Source organism: Etheostoma spectabile, chromosome 21 (assembly GCF_008692095.1).
Source record: "Etheostoma spectabile isolate EspeVRDwgs_2016 chromosome 21, UIUC_Espe_1.0, whole genome shotgun sequence".
Lineage (NCBI taxonomy): Eukaryota > Metazoa > Chordata > Actinopteri > Perciformes > Percidae > Etheostoma > Etheostoma spectabile.
In genome coordinates this window covers 245,975-270,115 of record NC_045753.1, presented here as the reverse complement: position 1 = coordinate 270,115, position 24,141 = coordinate 245,975, and the positions used below count along the sequence as shown (strand labels likewise).

At 42.9% G+C, this 24,141-nt stretch overlaps 1 long non-coding RNA gene across 1 annotated transcript; it reads right to left on the bottom strand.

The window, feature by feature from the left end:
* Positions 1-850: 850 nt before the first annotated feature.
* Positions 851-18,248, bottom strand: LOC116671403 (uncharacterized). The gene is made up of 3 exons (XR_004327263.1): positions 18,238-18,248; positions 13,093-13,098; positions 851-908 (listed from the first exon to the last, which is right to left on the bottom strand). It is a non-coding gene; the product is annotated as an uncharacterized LOC116671403 (long non-coding RNA).
* Positions 18,249-24,141: the final 5,893 nt, after the last annotated feature.

Genomic DNA, 24,141 nt, shown 5'->3' with positions numbered 1-24,141 from the left:
CCGTAAATGCCATGGGAGGTATCCAACAGTACTGACCTGTGAAAGTCTACGTTCTGCTCCATCATGCTTCAGTTCAACTTGACTGCAGCAGACACAAGGATTTTATTTGTTTTCCCACATATCATGTGATCCAAACACAATGTGTGTGAGAGTGTGTTCAGTCCACTAATGTAGAAAGAAGTCTCAGAAACATGACTGGAAGTGTTCTCGTCGTTTGTCTCATTGAGGTGCATGCGTGTGTGCGTGCGTGCGTGCATGTGTGTGTTTGTGTGTCAGATGTCCAGAAACAGCATCTGAGGACCTTCAGTTACTCTCAGTGTCTTTGAAGATTAAGATGACAGACCAAAGAGAAGCACTGCAGCCAGACGTTCCATTTCAGAATCAACCCGCTGATATGACGGAGCTCAAATACATACAGCAGGAACGCCTGGCTGAGCATGATGGGCGGTGAAGTAAGACTGACACAGCACAAACAGGAAGTTGGTTATTGAATTACCAAACTATAATAACTATTTAACACGTGTTCACACAGTTTGATGCATCACAACATAAAGTCCTTTTCTCCCACTGATCCGTAGTTCCTCATGAGTTTATGACACTGAAGGAAATCTGTTGAACTCTTAAGCACTAACTATGTGTAGTTTGACACAGAGTTGGTTTACTTTAATAAATGCTTATTCATTTGTTACACTGATTATTTCTTTATTTAAAGATTATATATTCATTTCCCAGGAGATGTGTAGGCCCTTATTTGACCGAGCTACTTGTTGGAGATTCGGTTGGAATCAAAGCTCAGAGCGCCTGCTTAACTCACCTGCCAGCATGCGCCCCATGTAGAGATGGCAAGTCTGCAGGTTCAATTCCGACCTGCAACCCTTTGCTGCATGTCATTCCCCCCGTCTCTCTCCCTTAAGTCTAAGCTGTGCTATCAAATAAAGGCCTGAAATGACAAAAAGAATGAGCGTTCAAAGTGATGCTGTCTAATAACGCCTTCCTCAGAATGCTCAGCTGATTCATCTTTATGGTCACTGGGAGGTGTTTCTAATATTTTGTCCAACACATTTGTATCAATTGGGGGTGGACAACACATTAGAAATGTGATGTTTAATATGGACTAAACACAGAATAAAGCTGTGTTACTCCTGAAATAAAAATAATGTGCAATATTACTATAATAAACATGATATAATATACCAGCGCATTATTTAGAGTTGTGGGTGTAAAATGTTTCCTGTTGATACGCTTGTACTTCCTGTCTGTCACCAGCAGAGGGCAGTACACTTCTGAGCTTCACTCATGCTTCTGTTGGGACTTCAGGGAAACAAGTTTTAAAAGTTCAAAATACATGTTCCTCCGTTAGCAAAGGCCGAGAAGTTCCTCTGAGCCGTCGGACAGTGAAGGAGACGGCTTCTTGTCCTCAGGCTTCTTGTCCTCAGGTCCCCTGCCACACGTTCTGTGTCCAGGTTAGTATCACATTCAAATATTTCATGTATGAAGAATAGTTCTCCCTGGAGGTATCAAAGCTGTGTTCTGTGTATTTAAAGATGTATACCGTAACATCATTCACCATCTCAAATGTGCCCGTCCCTCTCTCTCTTTCTTGTTTTATTGCTTTCAGATGTGTGACAGCACCAGTATGAGAGGCGGAGCTAGATTCAGTTCAGGAGAAGTAACAGTGTTGGTATTTGTCCTAACCTATCCATCGCCACATCCTCATTGGTCTAAAATAAAGCTAAAGTGAGTTCACAGGTTGGACCACGACCAAGCATCAATGGAGCAAACACGTTCATCATTGTGAGTCACTTATTAACTTACTCATACAATATCAACCGCCTGGGACTTTGTAGACATTCATCTATGCCCAATTGAAGTTTGGAAATGACCCATGTCCAAGTTGTCTGCTTTGGACTAAGCAAATCTGATAGTTTTAGGTTGGAAAGACAACAGCATGTCTTCATGTGGAGTCCCCAACATGACCTCAGCAGGGAGCTTTGGTTCAAAGATCATTTACTTTTGTACTTTTGGGCTATCATGATAAAACAATACCATGACCAATAAAAACCCAAGTTGCAGAACTATTCTTTAACTTTGATCAGGTTTGAAGTGTCTGTCCCATACGCTACTTATCTTCATTAATGTTTACACACACACACACACACACACGCCTGTGAGATAAACAGAGTTCCATGCCTATGTCTGACGATGACCTCATATATGTGATGGTGGAATGCCAAGCCCATCCAGCTCTGTCAGTGAAGACAGTGAAACACACAGAGCTAACTGGGACTATTTCATTTCAAAGAAAGCAACACTTGAAAACACCAAAACCACACAGAGACCACAAGTAGACATAAAAAAATGTAATTCATTTTGCATCCGGTTTCCATCAGTCCCTCTGCAATTTAAATACACACACACAGACAGTTTTTACCCTAGCCCAGTTCCAAGTCATTCCTGGCAAGACTGGAGTCTAGTACTGAGGATACGTCACAGTTCATAAAGGCTAGCATCAGTAAAAGCCTGGGTTCTGGTGCGCTGCCAGTGGCCGATCAAACCCTTCACATCACCAAGCCTGGCGATCCTAGCGATGCTAACCTGCCACTGGCAGGACTGAAGGCAGCACCTGACACCTGACGCTGTTTGTGCATGAGTGTGTTTGAGGCATGTGGTGAATACCTCGGCCTCTCGGGAATGTCAGTAATCCCCAATGTTCCTGAATGATGCTTTTCCTTCTTGGTTTGGATGGAGCTTGATTCCTTTGTCAACAGCAGCAACATTAATCATTCTGGAGCCAAGCTTTTCCTTTTGTAAAGTCAGAGAAAGAACTACTCATAAGTTTGCTGTTTTTCCCTGTTATTTGTCACTTGTGAGGCAAAGCTGCTTCTCTTGAAAGCCTCATTGAACTTGGGTGACAACCTATTATGCAGCACTCGAAGCACAAGTGGTCCTCCTATCGCTGTCTGAGTTTACACATCTGTAAGCCACTACAATGATAGAAATGCAGACTAGTAGCCTCTGGTGTCACAAGAAGAGAAGGAAAGCACACCCAGAGACGACATGTCAGGCTATTTCTGGGGCCGACACTCCAGAGGGATGTGACACGTGTAGCGAGGCAGGGGTAAAGCACAGGCCAGCCAGTGTATGAGAACGCTGATAAGAAGGCGAGAGGAAGCCGTTGCTGTTTATCTGGGTTTTTTGCAGTACTATAATCGCCAGGCCTCGCAGCCGTTGAATTATGTGGCCTTACAAATGACTGGGACGAGCCTGGTTATTTTGGTTGGGGGGTGGGGGGGGTTGTGGTTGGTGGCGGTGGCGGTGGTGCTCTGCCAGTTGGGTCTGGCCTCTGAGCCCTGTGGAGGTTTGTCAAAAGGAACGCTGATGTCTTTTAAAGAGCTGCAGGCCATGACTGGATGGGTCATTTTCATACTTTGAGATTTGGTGATGGGCCAAAAGCAACATGCTGGAGGCTTACTCTCTCTGAAACAGGATATTGGGTTGGTAATGGCCGTCAAGGGACCAGCAGAATGACATAAATGTTAGGCTTTGTTCACACATATCACTGAGAGCTTACAGACGTTTTAGCACATACGAAACCCTCTTGTTGGATTGAAAATGGCTCAAAGTTTAGGTCACATTTGATTTTGACAACATAAAACTGCTTGTTCTCCAGTATGGAGAGGAAGCCAGTAAGAACAGAATATATCAACCCTAATACAGATTTTTTTTAACATGAACACCTTAAACTTCCTTTTTAACTGGTCTTCTCACTGGTTTTGGAGGTATTTTTTGACACTCTTGTTTCTTTTCTCCAAATGTTTTTGTCCCATTTCCTAATTGCATCACTTTTTGACATTTGAGTTGTTTCCCCCCCCCCATTTGTGAATCCTTGTACTGACATTTTTGCCACTTTTTAACATTGTTTTATTTATTTCTTCAAAAGCTATGAAAAAGGAATTAAACCCAAATCAATGAACTGATCATTTCTTTTATTTGTGAAGAGCGTTCTAAAAAAACTTGTCACCCTATATTTTTGTTGAAAATTTGGCTGAAAGAAACCCAAATTTGTAATGTAAAACCTATTTGAAAATGGGTTAAACTTGACCTGTGGAAAACAGGAGGGTTAAAAGATCTCAGTGTGTAATATGGTGTGGCAGGTTGGACAAAACGGATCAAGGGATGATTGTGTGTTCAGAGTGGCCGATGAACCTTGGCTCGACTCGAGATAAAGACGCTGTACATGGTCATCTATATGCAACACAGTATGCTTTTTGTTTACCAATCTTACAAATGTTCATGCATTTGACTCTGGAGGATGTTTACGGCTCCCCACACGTTCCTCGATGCTTTCCCCGAATCATTGTCGGCCATCACGGTTTGCAACATGCCTCATCTTCTAGATAGCAACCATTGCAGGAAACTTAGTTATTAACTGTGATTAATGGCATTGCAAAGAAAGAAAGGAAAGGTTATTTTATTATCGCATTTATGTACAGCTCATGTTTGACAAAGCTGTGGGTTAATGTTAATGTTCTGAGGACAGACAGAAAGAGTCCAGTGTTCCTGAGACTACCGTTCTACATCATGAGCTAGTTTTTAATAACCCGTTAAGAACATTATTTATTAAGTGATTATTCTTCTTTGTCTGCTTTTGAATTGCATTAAATTGCACTCAGGAATAGCAGTAATGTAATAGCCTCAATTTGGGTCCTAACTGGGCCCACTGGGTTTAGCCCTGCGGTGACACCTTACCTGGGCTTCATAACAGTATCTGGCTAACTCCCTAACTCCAGCACAGGACTCGGCCGGCTGCATTCGGAGAACTCTTCCTCTCAGCCGTGTAATCAAGCCCAATTAGGAGCCAATTAGAGGCAGGGTTTCACCGATGTGGACGCTGACCTCATTGCTGGACAAGCTTTTGGTTTTATAAATCATTTCTGTTCTGACAACAAGCACGCGCTTGAGTGATAGTACAAATGATTTTCGACTTGTTTTCTCCAGTTGAACTGAATCACAGAGGTAGAGCGGTGATGCAGGACGTCCACAGATGTGTTAGAAATCAGACTTCAGGCTGTCCAGTTGTGAAGGTTTCCAAACACTTTCTAGTTATATCACCCAACAGCCACAAATCAGCTGTGAGGCCACCAACAGGTACAGTAGGAGGCTTTTCTCTCCGTGCTGCTGATGAGAGGACATGACATGACATTAAAGATAGTGTCTCTGGCACGGCTGCTGAGTGTCCTTTACCTCACAGATTCCTGTGATACGGTAAAGTAAATTTGGGCCTTGTTGTATATGCCTTACAGAAGTATACTGTTTATTTAACATCTCCAGGGTGCTGAGTTATGACTAGTAATGATTACTCAAATGCCCAGTGTTTGGGCTATTGTACCACAAGAGCCTCCAAACAGGCCCACTGCTGTTTATTTGAATTTTCCATTTTATATTGCCACGTGTCATTAGGCTGTTTAGAGTTTACTGGGAGTGATGGATCATTTCCTTCAGCGCTCTCCACTTACGGAGAACCTGCTGGACGGTGCGTGCCCGTCCTAAAGGTGGAGACTGAGTGCATGTGTGTGTGCACGGCTGGAGATAAAGGCACCCAGAGTGCATGACAGATGTCTTATTTCATCACAGTACAGATCAGAGCCATGTCTGCAATAACATGGACATGGGCACCGAAAAGCTTGTCAAGTGTTTCTAATGTTTTGTCTAACCCTAATGCTGGATGGGAACCCCCTCCATAAAAATACAGAGTCAAACTGTTTTCAATCAAAAACAGAATGGTGTTTCTGTGTGAAAATGATAGCTCAGCCAACCAAAGCTCTACCACACTGACATCACAATGATGCTAGGTGTTGCAGTACACCCTTTTCATATTGACAGTGAGTCAGATACTTTCTTTTGTTTATTATACTTTAAAATAGAATAGCAGACAAATGCAGCTGCTAGCTAATGAAGAACGTGAAGCATTTAGCAGATCCTTTCCTTGCGGTGGAGACCAAACTAGAGCTAATAATAATTTTTATTTATACTTTATATTGATCCCCAGTGGGGAAATTACAATTTACACTCTATCTGTTTGTTAGAAATCACTACACACAGGCCTGAAAATACACACACCTGCTCAGGACCTAATCAAGCACAAATGGAGAGATGTCGGAGTGGGGGGGCTGCTAGTGCTTGACCAGCGTCTTGAGCGGTTGGGGATACGGGGCCTTGCTCAAGAGGTGAACTGGCATCTCACAAGCTACAAAACACAAACATTCTGTACTTTGGTCAATACAGGGACTTGAACCAGCGGCCCTAACCCCAACCCTAACCCTAACTCAACCCAACTTCCTACGGAATGTGCCACTCCTAAATAATATTATTAATATTGTAGCCAGGATGCCAAAACACTGATTAATGAACTATTCAATCTCAAAATTAAATATTACAACGTGATGTCAACCTTAAACACAGAGCTTATACGCCGGAAAACAGAGGTCCCTTCTAGGCCAAAACAAAATACTTTCACCCAGAAAACGAAAGTTCCACTGTAGTGTTTTAACCACAATCGAGTTGTTTTTGGTGCCTAAACTTAATTGTCAGCGCTGCCTTATTCTCACTGTTTCGGTCTGAACTCCACTACCACAACCCCTGAAAGCGTCATCTGGCGGTGCCTGTAGCTGGCTCACAGTCACCTATTGGCGGCTAAACAACTGCTGCTGGTAGCCGGTGTCCTGGAGCTCTGCAGAGACTAAATACAACCAGCAACTGCTGCTGGTAGCTGGTGTCCTGGAGCTCTGCAGAGACTAAATACAACCAGCAACTGCTGCTGGTAGCCGGTGTCCTGGAGCTCTGCAGAGACTAAATACAACCAGCAACTGCTGCTGGTAGCTGGTGTCCTGGAGCTCTGCAGAGACTAAATACAACCAGCAACTGCTGCTGGTAGCCGGTGTCCTGGAGCTCTGTAGAGACTAAATACAACCAGCAACTGCTGCTGGTAGCCGGTGTCCTGGAGCTCTGTAGAGACTAAATACAACCAGCAACTGCTGCTGGTAGCCGGTGTCCTAGAGCTCTGTAGAGACTAAATACAACCAGCAACTGCTCACACCATGTGCAGGCTGCTCAGGCCATGCTTCATTGAAGGAGTTGTAAATTTTATTCTACATGTGATTAAATAATCGTGGTACCATATGTTGAACTACAGAAAATAGTAAAAATGAAACATCAGGGCCTGTGCAGTGTTTCTCTTCAGCTCTGAAAGTAGTGAGAAAGGCAGCATAAATTAGTTTCCCTGTAATCTCTACACCCTGGCTGGCTGTCCCAAGATGTCCTCCCTGATTTAAAGCAACAGTGTACTGTTTATGTTGGCTGAAGAAGAGTATGCATCAAACTTGATGTGATAATTTAAAGACACTGCTGGATGTACACACGCAGGTGAAAGCTCGCCGCTGTTTGATGTCAGCACTTTAAAGGCAAAAATCAATCTTAAATCAAGACAAGAGTTTCTACATCTGGGGTTTGTGGAATCACTCAATACCATGTTTTAGAAATTTCAATGGGAAATGGGCTCTGAATGTCTGATAGCATGAGTTCATACCATTTTGTACCCTTGCATCCCTGTAGCAAAAACAAGGCTTCATTTGATGGGAATGGGATCCTTTCTACAACTTTGTCATACTATCAGGGACATTGAAATGAGTAATCCTTTGGCTGCCAGTGTTGCTGTAGATAACCCCGTAGGAATCCTTTCACAGCACTGGGTTTGAGCGGTTCAGGCCCCCAAACCCGGTTCATGGGAAATAGGAGCATGCTTATTTTTAAAGTCATGCTTGATGTAAGTCGCACACTGGACCTCCTTCGTGTGTGACTCAAGTCTTGTAGCGGGATGAAATCCATTTTCAAGTCTTATTATTCAAGTTAGTTCCTGAAATATAAATGTCATGTATGGAACGTGTGAACGATATGTTTACGGTTCCTCTAAAAATAAAATACTTGACTCTCCTGAAATGAAACAGCTTAACAAAGTCACTGTTCATGCTTTAAAGTCTTTTAAATGCACACAGTCCACCGGCATTATATCTCCATGTGACAAATACAAATTACTTGCTTGATTAATCGATTGATTGATACGCAAAAAAATGCATTAAAGACCTTCCTCCACAGAACATGCTCTGATTTATTGGTGTTTCTTTAAACCAATCAGAATCATTGTGGGCGGGGCTAAGCTCCAGACAGAGCCATGGTGCCTCTGCTGAATGGTCTCTGGAAGTTGTTTTGGTGGAACATCTGTACGTTCAGAAGTAGTTTTAGTCGTGAACACCGTAATGAGCATTCATGAAACAAAGTCAGTGCAGCAAGGGGACTGATCATTCTGGTAATGTTGCTTACATTCTTTGATGTATGATATAGAAAGATTTGGGTTTCTTCTGTCATTAGAGCCAAAGCGCTGGGTTCAGTCCCTGCTAAGTGTGTTAATACCACGCTGTGGAGAGATTCGGCCATCTGTGTTTAGTTAGTGAGTTCGGTGAAAGTTAGTGGAAGGCAGTGGGGTTCAGTCAGTGTAAGGAGAAACATCAGGGGTCCAAATCCACACAGTTAAAGGATAATTCTGATTTATCACATTGTTGGTCTTACTGAAGTAGTTTTGGCCTGCATTTCTATTGGTTATGATAACACTGCACTCACTAAAGTAACTGCTGAGATCTGAACCGTCCAACATGGCCAATGAGCAGAGAGACATGTTAATGAGCTAACAGTGTAAGCAGATTGTCAATCCACTTCATTTATTCTAGAAAACTGTGTGCCCAACAACCACGGTAAGGATCCTACGTCCCAACTGAACCATGAAGTGTGTGAGGAAACCGGGATGATGGTTATCTCAGCCTTGTTGTAGCGTCAGTGTGTTTTATCTTCCAGGTAGGTCTGGCTAACACCTGATGCTGCTGCTTTCCCCACACTACATAGTTAGCCTTACTGACAGGAATGCTGGCAAAAACACAAACATAAAAAGTATATAATATTCCTTTAACCCTACCATAACCTGCAGCATAACACGCAAACTGTTAATTATTGACAGATCTCTATCATTCATTTGGAACGATGTGTACCAATCTATGTCCAATAGTGATGCTTTTAGCGCTGTCTGAGGAAAGTGTCTCTTAGCTGCTGAATGCTGCACGTTGTTCACCGGCCAGTGGCTGACGTGGTCTTTGTGCCGTCAGGTACAGAGCAGCTTCATCACAGCAGCTGTTAAAGGGTAACTACCATTATTTTCAACCTGGCCTCATTTTCCTGTGTTTTGTTGTGTAAGTGAAATTGGTCCAGTATTGAGCATTAACGCTGTAACCAGCAGCCACAGACCGGGCTGCAATGGAACCCTATGGGGCAAATGTGCATCGTCAATTTGGTCTATTAAAAGTTGTGTTGTTGCTGGTGACAGACTCAGATTATTATTCAAAGTGTCTGACAACATTATGGAAAAATCTTTGAGACCTTTCTGTTTCACCAGAAAACGCTCTGAGGTCACTAGCATTAAACCCGCCAGACTCTATTTAAAAAAGCAATACTTTTAGCATCTAAAGAGCCAACATATTTTTACATGCAAATAAGTAAACTGTGTTTATTTCAACCTAAACTACAGTTGTGATGGTTGGATAAGTGGAAAGACAACCTAAAAACTGAATTGTCAAAGTTTCACTTTTTTTCAGTCAACTTTGAATGAAGTGTATTTTACCGTGCTTTATTTACATGGAGTCTGGTGGGTTTAAGAAACACAATTTGGAAATGTTTACAGAAATGTTGACCTCCTTAGCAATCTTTCCATAATGTTGTCTGACACTTAGAATATTAATCGGAGTCTGTCAGTGGTAGCTCTTTTGTGAAGGTAAATACAAGCTGCACAATTGCCCTATTAACTTCCATTGTAACATTATCGCTTAATACTGGATCGATGTCAAAGATTGTTGTTCCATCAGTCACTTAGGCACAAAACCACAGGAAAATAGGCTGCAGGTTGAAGAAATTGGTAGTTACCCTATAAACGTATCTAAATCTATTGTGGGCCGTAAAACCAAAACTAATAGAGATACTTCTCTGTGGGTCTTTCACTGCAAGCGACTCCTTTCACATTACAGTCTTTATGCATTGTTACACATAGATTACAGCAGCCATATTTTTTTAGACTGAACACAAGTTATTGTGTGACAAACTGATATTTAGGATGTTCAATGCTTGTTGGTATTTTCTATGATAAATGGGAACCACTGCTCCTGACTTTGACTATGTGTACGTATCCTTTGCTGAAATCAAAACCCTGGCTCAATAAATTTGGATGTCGCCGGCTCTTCTCCTTTCTTTCGTCACGTACATCAACCTGCAGCTCGTAACGCAGACTGGACCAGGAACATTTGTCAGAATGCACATCCAGATGTAGGAGGAAACCCAGACCACCTGGCTTCTCCGACCCTCTTTACCTCCCTCTGTGAACAGGCACTAGCACCAGCATGTTTTCAGTTTGCAGTAATATGTCTGGATGTGAACAACTATGCTTGTTTAGCCGTTTCACTCTGGCTGAGCTCAGTTCAACAGACCAATCGTTGCCATTTGGGCTGGCTGACAGCAGCCTCTCTGCCCAGTCTTCACGCACACGGCACTCAGAGCTGAGGTAATGCTTGGGTTGCAGGCCAGGAATCCCTGCTCAGAACTGGGATACCAAATCACATCTAAATTTAGAGGATTGTTAAGTAGACTCTGTAATAATTCCATCAATCAAACAGGCTGACTTCTCCCTCATCGTGTTTTACAAAAGAGGATTTTCTGCATTTTATTGTTGTATTTCATGGGTTACGTCATGGCCGAGGTGCACAGGCAAAGAGTTCTGTGGTGTCACATTTTAGATGCCTAACATCAACGTCATGTTGGGCATCCAGGTTGGTTTCTCTCTCAACCACTGAACCCTGGCTGAGAAGCTGCTTCAGCACTCATCCTCCCAGTGTTTGGATACCTTGCTGTGGATCGGAGGTGAACGCTACGAGCTTCTGGTAAATACCAAGCTGACTTTAAAATATTAGCCCTTCACTTTCAGGGTATCACATGAGCCTGCCTCGGGGCGTCGCTGAAAGCTCTTAATGCCTTCCAGCTCGCTGCTGTGCCACTTTTCCCAGGAGCTAGGCTGTCTGTCAAACTGCTTTCTTTGAAAAGAAAAATAATAGGGCAAGAGACAAAGTTTGGACATCACAGAAAGATAGATATAATTATACATTTATTCAAAACAAGTTCATTTGAATTGAAAGACAGATATTGTGTCGTTAAACAGCCAGGTCTCATCCCAAATCCCAGAACAGAACAGAAACTCCAGCAGGTTTCTGAGCAACAATTGCTCGGTTTCTATCAATCTTGAAGCCATTTTCATCTTTCTACAGTTCAAAACGTGCACAACTTTGGGATTCCAGCATTCAGGGGTGTGGAGAGGGCATGTAGATCTTCATGATAGGAAATAAAACATTGACACTTTATTTTTATGAGTTCCAATTATTCTTAATAGTTTCCTCTGAAGTTTCCTATGACGTCTTATTATTAGGGAAAACAGAGACAAAGCTTAGGCTGCACCATTTAAACACAACTTTGATTACATCTAAGTGAACAACTAACTATTGACAAATCCAAATAATTATAAAACTTTAAATAAAAAAATAAATAAAAATCAACCAGAATAAAATAAAATATGGGAAGAGAGACAAATTGGAAAACATGGACTTTCCTCAAATTGTTGTACCTTGTTCAGTTATACATGGGATGTCCAAGTCAAGGAGACATTCCTGTGTGTTGGGTAGACAGACTGGACCAGCCGGAAAACCACCATCAACGCTTTTTTAAAACTTTTTGTGTATGTTTTCTATAAGTTGGAAAAAAAGAGTCTTTTAATTCCTCTCTGCATTGACCTGGGCATCGGCAGCTCATCAGAACAGAAGCGTTGTGTTTGTGTCCATAGCTGTGAGCCTGAATGTCTTGGGTCCAGCTGGTTAAAGGTTTCAGGGTTTTGATAGAGACAGTTTATGCATTTTTTTCAACTTTTAAAAGGACGTTTCTGCACCCTTTTTTTTTTTTACATTAACATGAAATATCCATTGTCGGGGCGACCTGTAGGTCACCCAGTAGAGTGGGTGCCCCATGTAGGCTGAGTCCTTGGAGGGGCCGTGGGTTGGTATGCCACCTGTGGCCCTTTGCTGCATGCTATCGCCTCTCTTTCTCTCCCACTACTCACCTGTCACTATTGAATAAAAGGAAAATCTCAAAAAATTAATCTTTAGAAAGATATCAATTCTAATTCAAATATTATGTTTTTATGTCGACACAGCTCTACTAAAGATTTGATCCAGACTCATTTACACACATTTCACTCATAGTCCTAATTAACTTCTAAAGATTAAATGTTCCTTTCATTAGTCCATTAACGCGCTGCAAAAGACACCAAACGAGTCTCCTTGAAGGTTGCCCAGAGAGGTGACTTGACCAGACGGTTTCACCCCCAAACCAAACGTCCTCCACTGATGAACCAGGTTCTCACTTGATGCACGCTCGTTTTGGTAGGAACCACGCCGTCCAATGAGCTCACTACTCTCAAATAACTCGGAGACAAGCGGGTGGAGGTAACAACCCAGCGTGCAAACAAAAACCTCCATTATAAATAGCCTTAAAGAGTGCTTCAGACAGCTGGTAAGAAGGGAACACACACACAGCTGTGCATGTGGAGCGGCGGCCGGGCCAGGTGAGGACAACCCCGCGCCGGATCCGGATTACCAAGCTGCTGAATTAAGCCTCCAGCGACCAGTCAGTGTGACTTATGCAATACATCTCCTCTCATCTTCCCCGTCAGGAACCGTCTGAAGCTCGTTTATAACCCAACTACAAGAGCGTAGGTTTTTGGCGTCTTTTTATTCAGAGCTTCAGCTTCACAAAGTGAAGCAATCTGGAATAGCAAGAGCTAAAGCATAAATTATATTGCAATAATATTGTGCTGTGTCATTCATAAAGGATTGCGAAGCTCGCCTGTCCTCTGTCTGACTTGTCCAATTCAGAGTTCTCGTAGCAGTTTTTGAGCTTCACTCCTACCTAGTGATCAAAGTGTGGGAGAAAGAGATGAAGATATTTCACCTAAGTATGCATCGTGATACTGGCTTCAAAGGCATGCAGTATTAAGATTCATAACTGCGGCCTTCGGATAGGTAACTTAAGAAGTTGATAATAGCCTGAGCTGACATTTGGGGTGATAATGCAAAGGTGAACTTGTTTTTGTAACTCAAGGGGAGAGTTGGCGATAAGTCTATGTGTAGAGGAGAAACAGGTGACAGTAGAAAAAAAGAAAAAAAGGCTAAACAGAGAGAAGAATAAGTGAGAAGAGAAGCAGAGTGAGAGTGAGGGGAAGACCCGCTGTCATGCCGCATTTCAACCTCTAACATAAAACTATGACAATGCCAAACAATATTTATATATTATTTTACATATATTTTATTTATTGAAAAGTACTTTGAAATCAATTCTTTGAGGCAGAGGAAGCCAATGTAAAGACTTCAGAACTGGAGGGATGTGGTCCAGTCTCTTGGTCTTAGTTAGGACTGGAGTAGTGTGATCCAGTCTATTGGTCTTAGTGAGGACTGGAGTAGTGTGATCCAGTCTATTGGTCTTAGTGAGGACTGGAGTGATGTGATCCAGTCTCTTGGTCTTAGTGAGGACTGGAGTAGTGAGACCAGTCTATTGGTCTTAGTGAGGACTGGAGTAGTGTGATCCAGTCTATTGGTCTTAGTGAGGACTGGAGTGATGTGATCCAGTCTCTTGGTCTTAGTGAGGACTCAAGCAGCAGCGTTTTGATCAACTATAGTATAGACACAACCCCCACCCTTCCTCCCCCCAACAATTGCATACCACTTATCCCAAAACTAGAAGAAACCTTTGAAACAGCCATGACAACATGTATATATATAAGCTAAACGATTATTTGTCAGGTGGACAGGTAAACGTAAGTCTAATTCAGTTAATTCACTCAGTCAAAAATAGCAAAACGTTGATGTAGCTTCTTGATTCGTTGAATTTATCAGCAGATTCATGGACGAAACCATTGTCTAATCCCACAGGAACTTCGATTAACAGCAGCACAAACCCCTGCTGACACCACCCAGCATGGCAACAATTAGAGCAAGGTCAGAGGAATCAAACCAACCAGGAGAAGAGCTGTGGGTTTGGGGCTACAGCTTGACCTCAACCTGGGCACGGGATTGGTCCCCTGTCTGTGTGTGTCTGTCTGTGTATGTGTTTGTGTGTGTCTGTTTCTACATGTATTGTTTTGTCTCCCTCCCTCCCAACTGTCCTCTAAGTTGAAATATTATATATATATAGAGAGAGAGAAAAAAAAGGGCTGTGATTTTGGAAGTACCGCTAACATTACTTTCAGTTGGCCATCTCTTCGGCAGCAGAGAGCACATTATGGTGGTAATGCTAAACCAGATGGAATTTGACGCCGGGGATAGGTCTGATACCCTGTAGATGCCGGGGCCAGATCTGAGGCCGTGTAGCCACCGGGGGCCAGGTCTGAGGCCCTGTAGGCGCCGGGGACAGGTCTGTGGCCCTGTAGACGCCAGTGGCCAGGTCTAAGGCCCTGTAGGCCCCGGGGGCCAGGTCTGAGGCCCTGTAGACACCAGGGGCCATAGCCTTGTACACGCCAGGGGCCAGGTCTGATGCCCTGTAGACACTGGGGGCTAAGTCTGAGACCCTGTAGATGCTGGAGGCAAGGGCCCTGTAGATGTCGGGGGCTAGGTCTGAGGCCCTGTAGACGCTGGGGCCAGGTCTGAGGCCATGTAGACGCAGGGGCCAGGTCTGAGGCCCTGTAGACGCCAGTGGCCAGGTCTGATACCCTATAGATGCCGGGGCCAGGTCTGAGACGCCAAGGGCCTGTTTGTAGAAGCAGAGACTTTCAGGAGGAACGTCTCTACTGGGCTGATCCCAGGAGCCAGGCCTAATTAGAAACAACTGGTCCAACTTCACTTCAATGGCTACACAGATCTCTCTTTTTATGTTGCTTGGCCGGTGCCGCACGTTCATCAGCTGCACCTCCAGGCTCATCTCCATCTCTTAAGACTCCCCTGGCTGCACGCTGGTCGTGGATTTCATGGATGGTAAAAAGAAATTTGAGGCCAGCCACCCAACTCCCCACGTTATCGCTCTTACACACACACACACACACACACACACACACACACACACACACACACACACACACACACACACAGTAATGTTGCAATTTTCGAGGATCCCAGTAGGTAATGTAGTAAGCAAAACAAAACCAGGATTTATTGAAACCCAAGTAGCAGATACATCTTTAAAGTGGTTTGAAGTGTCTGTCCCATGCTCTACTTATAATACTATAATAATTCATGTATACACACGCACACGCGGGGACACACACATACACATACACACAGACACACACACACAGTCCTTTCTGAAACAACAGGCTACACTTGTCAGGTGAAATCTGTTTCCAATTGGCCCAGGACTTTCATGTGTTCCGACCTCGCCCTGTTGCTTTGGAGAAACATGACATCATGGACCTGGTTTACTGTTGTTGCACTCTTGGTGCCTCGTAGCGTTTTAATCTCTCACCCCGCTTGTATTTGGAGTTGAGTCACTTATCGTTAGCGATGAGATCACAGAGGGATCACTCTTTAGAGCGAGCAGTGCCACTGCCCAGTTGCTTGAGTCCAACTACACAATGCTGACCCGGTGCACAGCATGATTTCAACCACAATGCAACATCCATTCAGTGATTACACGTCTGGCAAAATTGCGTTTTTGGCACACATGAACCCAGACGTGAACCTCTCCAAGCTTTCAAGTCAATCTAATCCTGTCATCAGACCATCTCATGACGGGGTTCCTCATTCGATTGGCATCCGAATGTTCGTTTTCAGACGAGCACTGGCAGAGGCAGTTGCTCATATTTGAACCAGGTCATGGAGTTCCACATCAATATTTCTCATAATATAGACTAAATAATCATGGGGCGATTTATCGTTGCTTTTTCGGCACAAGTTCGGCACTACGGATGGTATTACAGCTAGAAATTCTGCTTTATTTTCTCACCTGACATTTTTATTAATGAGATGTCTGTAGAAATATATTGATGAAGAGAATGAGAGAATTTGAGAAAGAGCTGTTGTGAAATTGATGTGGAGACGTACTGTGTGCATGAAGGATGAGATTGCATAATATACAGTACGTAACAGAGCAGGCCTGTGCAGATCCTCGAGCCAGACACTTGCTGGTTATTTGACTCATGAAAGAAAACAAATCAAGCCTCGGCTGAAAATAAACTTTGCTATTGACTACTGAACTTGTTTAACATTGTTGTAACCATAATCCTCGGAATTCACACGATATTCTTACCCTATCACCTACAAAATACATTCTTATATTAGTCATTTCCATTCAAGGAAATGTCCCTACTTCCTGGATTACCTTCATAGGCAACGGGTTGTCCAATCCACCAAGTGTGACATCAGTCATCCTGTTGGCAGCAGGGGGGGGGGGGGGGGGGGGGGGGGGGGTAGCTGGTTGGGCTGTAAGTCGCAGGACTTGGACTTTTGACACATTTAGGCTACCAAAACACTTGGTTAAAGATGCACTAATCAATATTTGGATCAAATTGCTGTTATTCAAAATTGTATTTGTATTTCACTTTGGACAAGAGCACCTGCAAAGGGAAAACGTGTTAAATAACTTTCTGTTAACCCAACCCCAGGTATCAGCTGACATAACACCTGCTAATAGGAGCACGTATTAACCCGCAAATCCCACAATCCACAAACCAACACAGTTGTATATGAAAATGTCATTTACAACAATATAGCAAAACAACACACAGAAGAAAAATACAGGGAAGTAATAGAAATAAAAAAATGAATTAAAACCAATGCTGTGGTTCCTTTAATATGTTTTAAAACCCCGAAAGTGATAGATTTAAAAATACAAAGAAAGGACATTAAGACGTCAAATAACAGCATAGGCGACATGTTACAGTAAATCTTGTATTTAAAGTTTGCTTTGCTGCCCCCAGGTGGAAAGAAAATCAAGTAGTGCAGCTTTAAGTACAGAGAAAGATTGTGAACATTGAAAAACGTGTTCAATTTTCCAATAACACTTGATTTATACACTTTATATGACTGACATGGCACCGTCATAACCATGACATGAACATGAAGGAGTCCTTTTAAATGTTTATGAATGTTGTTATTAAGAGTTATTTGGTAAATTATGACACGTTGAATGCTAACTTTACATTTTTAAGATTTTCCTGTTATAACAATTTGACACCATTTCGACCATAAATAGGCAGACGAAGGCCGACGGGTAGCGACGGTGCGTGTAACGGCGATCGGCTTGGGGTGTCAGTGCCCTATGTCATGGTAGCTATGTTGCTCAGGACCTACAAAAGCACAGCATAGCATGTGAAGTGGTTTGGATGAGATGTTCTCCAAGCAGCAATACCACAGGACAAGCAATCGACCCGTTCCCAACAGGGCCCTTTTCACTAGTTCTAGCCAAAGAGCACATATTACCCCAATTTTAGTTTCATTACACTTTAGAAACAATTTCTAGATTTCTCTTTTAAGGTACAGATGGGACTGGTACAATATGTCAATGAAGGTTTAATCCCACTTAGGATCCTCCGGTGGGTTCTCTTTAGAGATTGCTATCAGGGCCCCCTTGCTCTGGAAGGATTCCATAAGGAGGTCAGGGAAGCCACATCTTGGTCTTCTTTTAAATGTCTAAATTATTTTTGTGAATGTACCTACGTTAAACCTTCGTTTAAAAGCATATTCAGGACAGAAGTGTCACTTTTAAGATTTATCACCAGGGTCTCTACACATGGACTCAGCATCACCAGGGTCTCTACACATGGACTCAGCATCACCAGGGTCTCTACACATGCACTCAGCATCACCAGGGTCTCTACACATGGACTCAGCATCACCAGGGGCTCTACACATGGACTCAGCATCACCAGGGTCTCTACACATGGACTCAGCATCACCAGGGTCTCTACACATGGACTCAGCATCACCAGGGTCTCTACACATGGACTCAGCATCACCAGGGTCTCTACACATGGACTCAGCATCACCAGGGTCTCTACACATGCACTCAGCATCACCAGGGTCTCTACACATGCACTCAGCATCACCAGGGTCTCTACACATGCACTCAGCATCACCAGGGTCTCTACACATGGACTCAGCATCACCAGGGTCTCTACACATGGACTCAGCATCACCAGGGTCTCTACACACTCTTAAAACTGATGCTTCCGTCCTAAATATGCTTTTTTGGTATGATTTATTTGTGGGACTTTGAGCATAACAGATACACATTACACCTCATCCATGGAATGAAATGAATACAAAGTTTCAATCTGTGACACAAGGTACTAACAAAGATACTGCTTATGTGGGTGGGGGGGGCTAAATGTGCTTTTAAAGGATAGTTTGACTAGGGTACAGTCACAGAAAGTTACCCTTTAATTCATTCTTTGCTCTCTCAAGATTCAGTTTTTATTTTTGCTTTTAGCAAATACTTTGTAACTGTTTTAAAAGGTTCTATAAAAATAAATTATAATTATAATAATAATAATTATTAATACTTCAGCTTGAAATAAATGTTCAATCTGAACTTGCTATGCGCGGAATGCCCTGCTGGTGTTTTTGTAGCGGCCATAACACACGTTACTGTCAGCCTGTGTTGGGGCTAAGGTCCTGCACACTGGATTTGATCTGGTTTTAAACACACATTCCTCCGTCTGTGTTCGGGACAGAAAAAGGCCCGAGTAGTGTGTTGAAGGCAACTGAAACAGGGGTTTCTTTAAGTATGGCAGGGAGTGTGTTTAAAGGGTGAAGGGGGGGGGAGGGAGGGGGGTGGGGATGAAGAGTCTACACTCGTCGGTTTACTAAGAATGAGTAATATACTCACGTTGTGGTGATTCATAGTCTTCAGTCTCCAACTGGACTGCACGAGAAGAATCACAATGAAAAATGATTTAATTCTTGACCTTCTTCGTAATCATGTAACACACACACACACATGCACACACACACATGCAGCGTACAGCTTAGCTGTAAGCTTAGACCTGTTCCAGGCCTAGTGGAGCTTTCCCAGACAAATGGTATCAATATGCTTCCAGTCACTGGAGCCCGTTGTGACCTGGGATGACAGGCTGGAGAGCCATGCTTGCTGGGACCAGTCTTAAATCAAATGACCAGCTTTCCCACTAATGAATCTACACGCGGGGCAGCTGTGGCTCAGTGGTAGAAGGGTTGCCTGGTAGATTGGTTGTTCAATCCCTGGTCCTGCAGTCCTACCTCCCAAGTCTTCTTGTGCAAGACACTGAGCCCTGAGTTGCCCCCGATGCTGCGCCGTCAGGGTGTAAATGTGTGTGAGTGTGTTTCTGATGAGCACCTTGTACGGCAGTCTTGGCCTCAGTGTGTGAATGGTGATTAGTTCCTGTACTATGTAAAAGTGCTGTATAAATGTGTTGCCACTGGATAAGACCCATTTCAGACAGGGAGTTTAATGGTTTAGACAACTGTGGGTAGTATGCAGAGATGATTAAAAAAGGTTAGTTTTCCCCCAGATCTCCCCTCCTCTTTAAGGGGGAAAGAATGAAAAACAAAACAACACATTCTCTCCCTTCCTCCCACTCTCATGCACACCCGTGGAGAGAACGCACCGGAGGCATCCAACAAAAACACCAAACCGAAATAGAACTGCTATTTTGGTCCAAACTGGCTATTATTTTTAGAAAAAGTGACATGCTCTATGTTGAATTACAACATCATAAGGTCACATTATACCCCCTCTTTTCAGCCTTCTACCCTCCAGCCTATGACTCACCACAAAGTATGTAGTGACGTAACCCATAGTATCCACCCCCAAGTTCTCATCAAGAATTTGATCTGCAGCTCATTGACCTGATTCAATCAGAGGGGGGAACTCTTACCATCCACAGAAATCTGCTTCTTGTTTAAACAGATGGTTTGATATCACCGTCCTGAGGTGAAACTAGCAGTCTGCTCAGGATGCCTACCAGTTCAGATGGGTTTGTTTTACGTTTGCCCATCATGGACCAGCTCCATGACTTGCAGCATGTGAGTGAAATGCAGCGGAGGACAGGATAATGTGGCTGTTGGTATGCCAGCCTAAGACAAAATGAAACATGCAGAAAACACATGCTTTCAATTTCTTACTCACTTCAAGTGTTTCATCCAACCAGTGATGTAGTTTAAAATGAAAAGGTGGATAATCTCCCGGCCTTTGGTCGATGATAAGCATCGCAAAGAAACAACAGACGACCAAAGAATCATGACCATGCTCATATAATAAAGAATGTTATTTAAATAGAACATCTCTAAAGTCCTGATTTACCAAATATTTTAACAGAAACTCATTAAAGGAGATTTTAAAAGAAATATGTAAAACAAAAGGAGCTAAAAGACATTACAATCAAATTCAAGACTGTAAAACGTGTTTAACGATGTGGCTATAAAAGATGATAACGAATTTCTTACTTGAAGTTCCTCTGGCAGCAACTTCTACTGTCTCAGTAAATGTTTTAGCTACGATAGCGACATGGCCCTATGTCCCTACATCTACCTGACGGATTGGCACAATATTTTGTCCACGCAGTCTGGGTCCCGAGAGGATGAAGCCCACTGACTTTGATGATTCCGTTAGCGCAACCAGAAGGGCAAAATCTTTACATATCCAGTGAAATATCTCAACATCTACTGGATGGATTGGCACACAATGATGTTCAGACATTTATGATTCCCAGACAATGTATTCATACTAAATACCATAATAAATGACCAAATGTTTTAACACATTAAACTACAATGTAGATCATGGTAAGCATTAACCCAGCTAAACATGAACGTGTTAGCATTGTCACTGAGCAGCCATTTGCTCAAAAAGCTACGAAAAGTTAAACACTGTAATTTGTAAGCATTCCACGTTTGTTTTGCATTGTATGAGAAGGTGGGTGGCTTTATAGGCAGGAGGTTGGGTGGATGGGTGGATGGGTGGCCGTTAAAACACAGGACTTTAAAGCCAGAAAGCAGCGTTTGCTACCCGGGGAACACAAGACTTTCACCCAGGAACGCCGCCTAATGCTCGCATTTTGTAACCTAAACTTAACTGTAATGTCCGCCGAAACGACGGGACGCTTGCGGTGCTCTGTACCCGGCTGAAAGTCTACTGCTGACCTGAAGACGGAGCACAACACATCCCCCATTGGATGTGTGATGTCAGAGCTGACACGTCAGCGCGATGGCGCCTGTGTTTGGCTTCGCCGCTGCGGCTGCTTGCTCGTCATATTGTGTCAACGGCGTGGGTGTACGATCGCCAAACAATGCTGCTGATCCGATCCTCCATGGGGGAGTGCGGTGACGGATGTACCTTGTGTGGTACAGGTGAGTTTGCAGCCCCGTTTGAATTTCCGCCTGCAACTGGTATGCGACATGGAGAGGGCCTGATATGAAAAAACTCCTGAAGCGGGGGGTCTTTGACTGTGACTCCAGACCTTCCTGTCTTTGTTCCGTCTTCCATGGTGTCCCCGGGGCTCTGGTCCTGATGCCCTGGAGAAAACCCACCACCGGTCGCGGTGTGTGTTTCAGCGCATCTGAGGTTGCTGCCGCGAGCCTCTCTCTCTGCTTCAGCTGCTCCTGCACCGCTAAATGCCCGCTGAATTGCTAACAAGTCTCTTTTGCCCAGTGATTTATTTTCTTCTAAAAACATGGACTTCATGTTGCTCACGGAGACGTGGCAACGGAATCTGGAATACTATTACCTCAATGAGCTCTGTCCTGTGGACTCTACTTATAGCACTACAAGACTCACGGCTGTGGTGGAGGTCTTGCTGTGGTTTTTAAAAACATTTCGTCTGTCAGTCAATGAGCGCTGGCACGTACTCTTCTATTGAACTAAAGATTACTAAAGTTGGTTGTGCAAATACTTTTTATTGTATTTTAATTTACCGGCCACCTGGGCCGGTGGGCCTCTTATCTTACTGTTTTTTTATTTCTTATCATCCATTATTAAGCTGGACAGAGTGATTATTGTTGGTGATTTTAATATTCGTGTGGATGATGATAGTTGCAAAAATGCTTCTCAATTTGTAAATATCACTGAATCTTTTAATGTCTCTGGTCCTACGCACAGCAAGGGGCATACGCTTGATCTTGTTTTTTCTCATGGTATGAACATTAATAATGTTTGCATCAAATATGTATTTGTTATTGATCACAAGTGCATCTTGTTTGTAATGAGAATCCCCAGCCTGTTAAACAAGCGTCCTCCCGTTTGATTAACAGCTCACTGTTGAAAACTTTTCGACCCCACTTGACCTAAGCTCTGTTTTTATTTTGGAGGACGTGGACGATCATTGCACCCTGCTGTTGGACAAAATTGCGCCTCTTAACGTTAGAGAAACTCCCTCTGTTAATGCATCCAATAAATGACGCCTTTTGCAGCGTGAGGCGTGTCTGTCGGAGAACTGAGCGTTTATGTAAAGCGACTCAGCTCCAAGTCCATCGCCTGCATCTTAAAGGGCTCTTAGTAGACCTGAATGAAGTGATTAAGGATGCTAGAGCCGCTTATTTTACTAATCTGATATCTGCCTGTAAAAACAATCCTAAAGCTCTGTTTGAGACTATTAATAACATTGTTGCCCCTGCTGAATGTATTGTCCCTGTGTTTTCAAAATGTTGACTGCAACCACTTTCTGTCTCAAGCTGTACGGAAGGCAGCAGCAAGACATTAGTCTAAGACCAGCAGGAGATCACACATTACTCTGCTGATTAAGGCTCTTCAATGGCTACCAATAAGTTTTAGAGTGCATTTGAAAATTTTAATCACTACTTATAGAGTAAGGTGACCAGATTTCTCAGACAAAATCCGGGGACATTTTCAGCTCAGAAGCGTATTTACCTAAAAAACAGCTAATGTTTTTATTTTTGTAAAACTTAAAACGGGGACACCAGACCTAAAGCTGTTCTTATTAGGGGCTGAGCCCCCCCCCAGGTCTGATCCTACACCCACCCCTGCTGCTACTTCCTACTCCACTACACCTCAAGATAGAAAGTCCTAATATTTCAAGATAAAAAAAATCCATCCTTATATTCAAGATAAAAAGTCCTAATATTTCAAGATAGAAAGTCTTAATATTTCAAATAGAAAGTCCTAATAGTCCTAATATTTCAAGATAGAAAGTCCTAATATTTCAAGATAGAAAGTCTTAATATTTCAAGATAGAAAGTCTCAATATTTCAAGATAGAAAGTCTTAATATTTCAAGATAGAAAGTCCTGATATTTCAAGATAGAAAGTCTTAATATTTCAAATAGAAAGTCCTAATAGTCCTAATATTTCAAGATAGAAAGTCCTAATATTTCAAGATAGAAAGTCTTAATATTTCAAAATAGAAAGTCATAATAGTCTTAATATTTCAAGATAGAAAGTCTCAATATTTCATAATATTGTAATGTTTACTGAACTACTGACAACTTTTGCTTTACTGCTCAAGGCTTGTTTCTGCAACAGCTCATTGAGAATCAGATACAATAAAAACTATTGAGGACATATTTTCCTTTGACATTGATATTAAACGAGATTGCTGCAGTCGGCATTGGAGAAACAAGCTGCAGCGTGAGTTAATGGGATAATTGTCCAGCTTGTATTTACGTTCATAAAAGTGCTTGTTTGGCTGCTCAGACTCAGATTAATATTCTAAGTGTCTGACAACATTATGGAAAGGATTTCTAAGGAGGTTGATCTTTCTGTAAAAGATTAAGATCCTTTTTAAAACATAAAAGTCCGTGAAATTGCGTTCGCTAAACGCACCAGACTCCATGTAAATAATCAGTGATTTTAGCATCGTAAAACACGGCTTCTAAAACGTCTCTGAGCAGCGCTGGCTCTGGCTGTCTGGAGCCTGCGTGTGTTGGGTGTGCGATTATCGGCTACGTTTTGTTAGTTTTTTCTTTCTTTCATTCCAATTTCGGGTCTTTCAGTCACACTGAAAAAAACGGGGACATTTCCGGGGACAGATCCA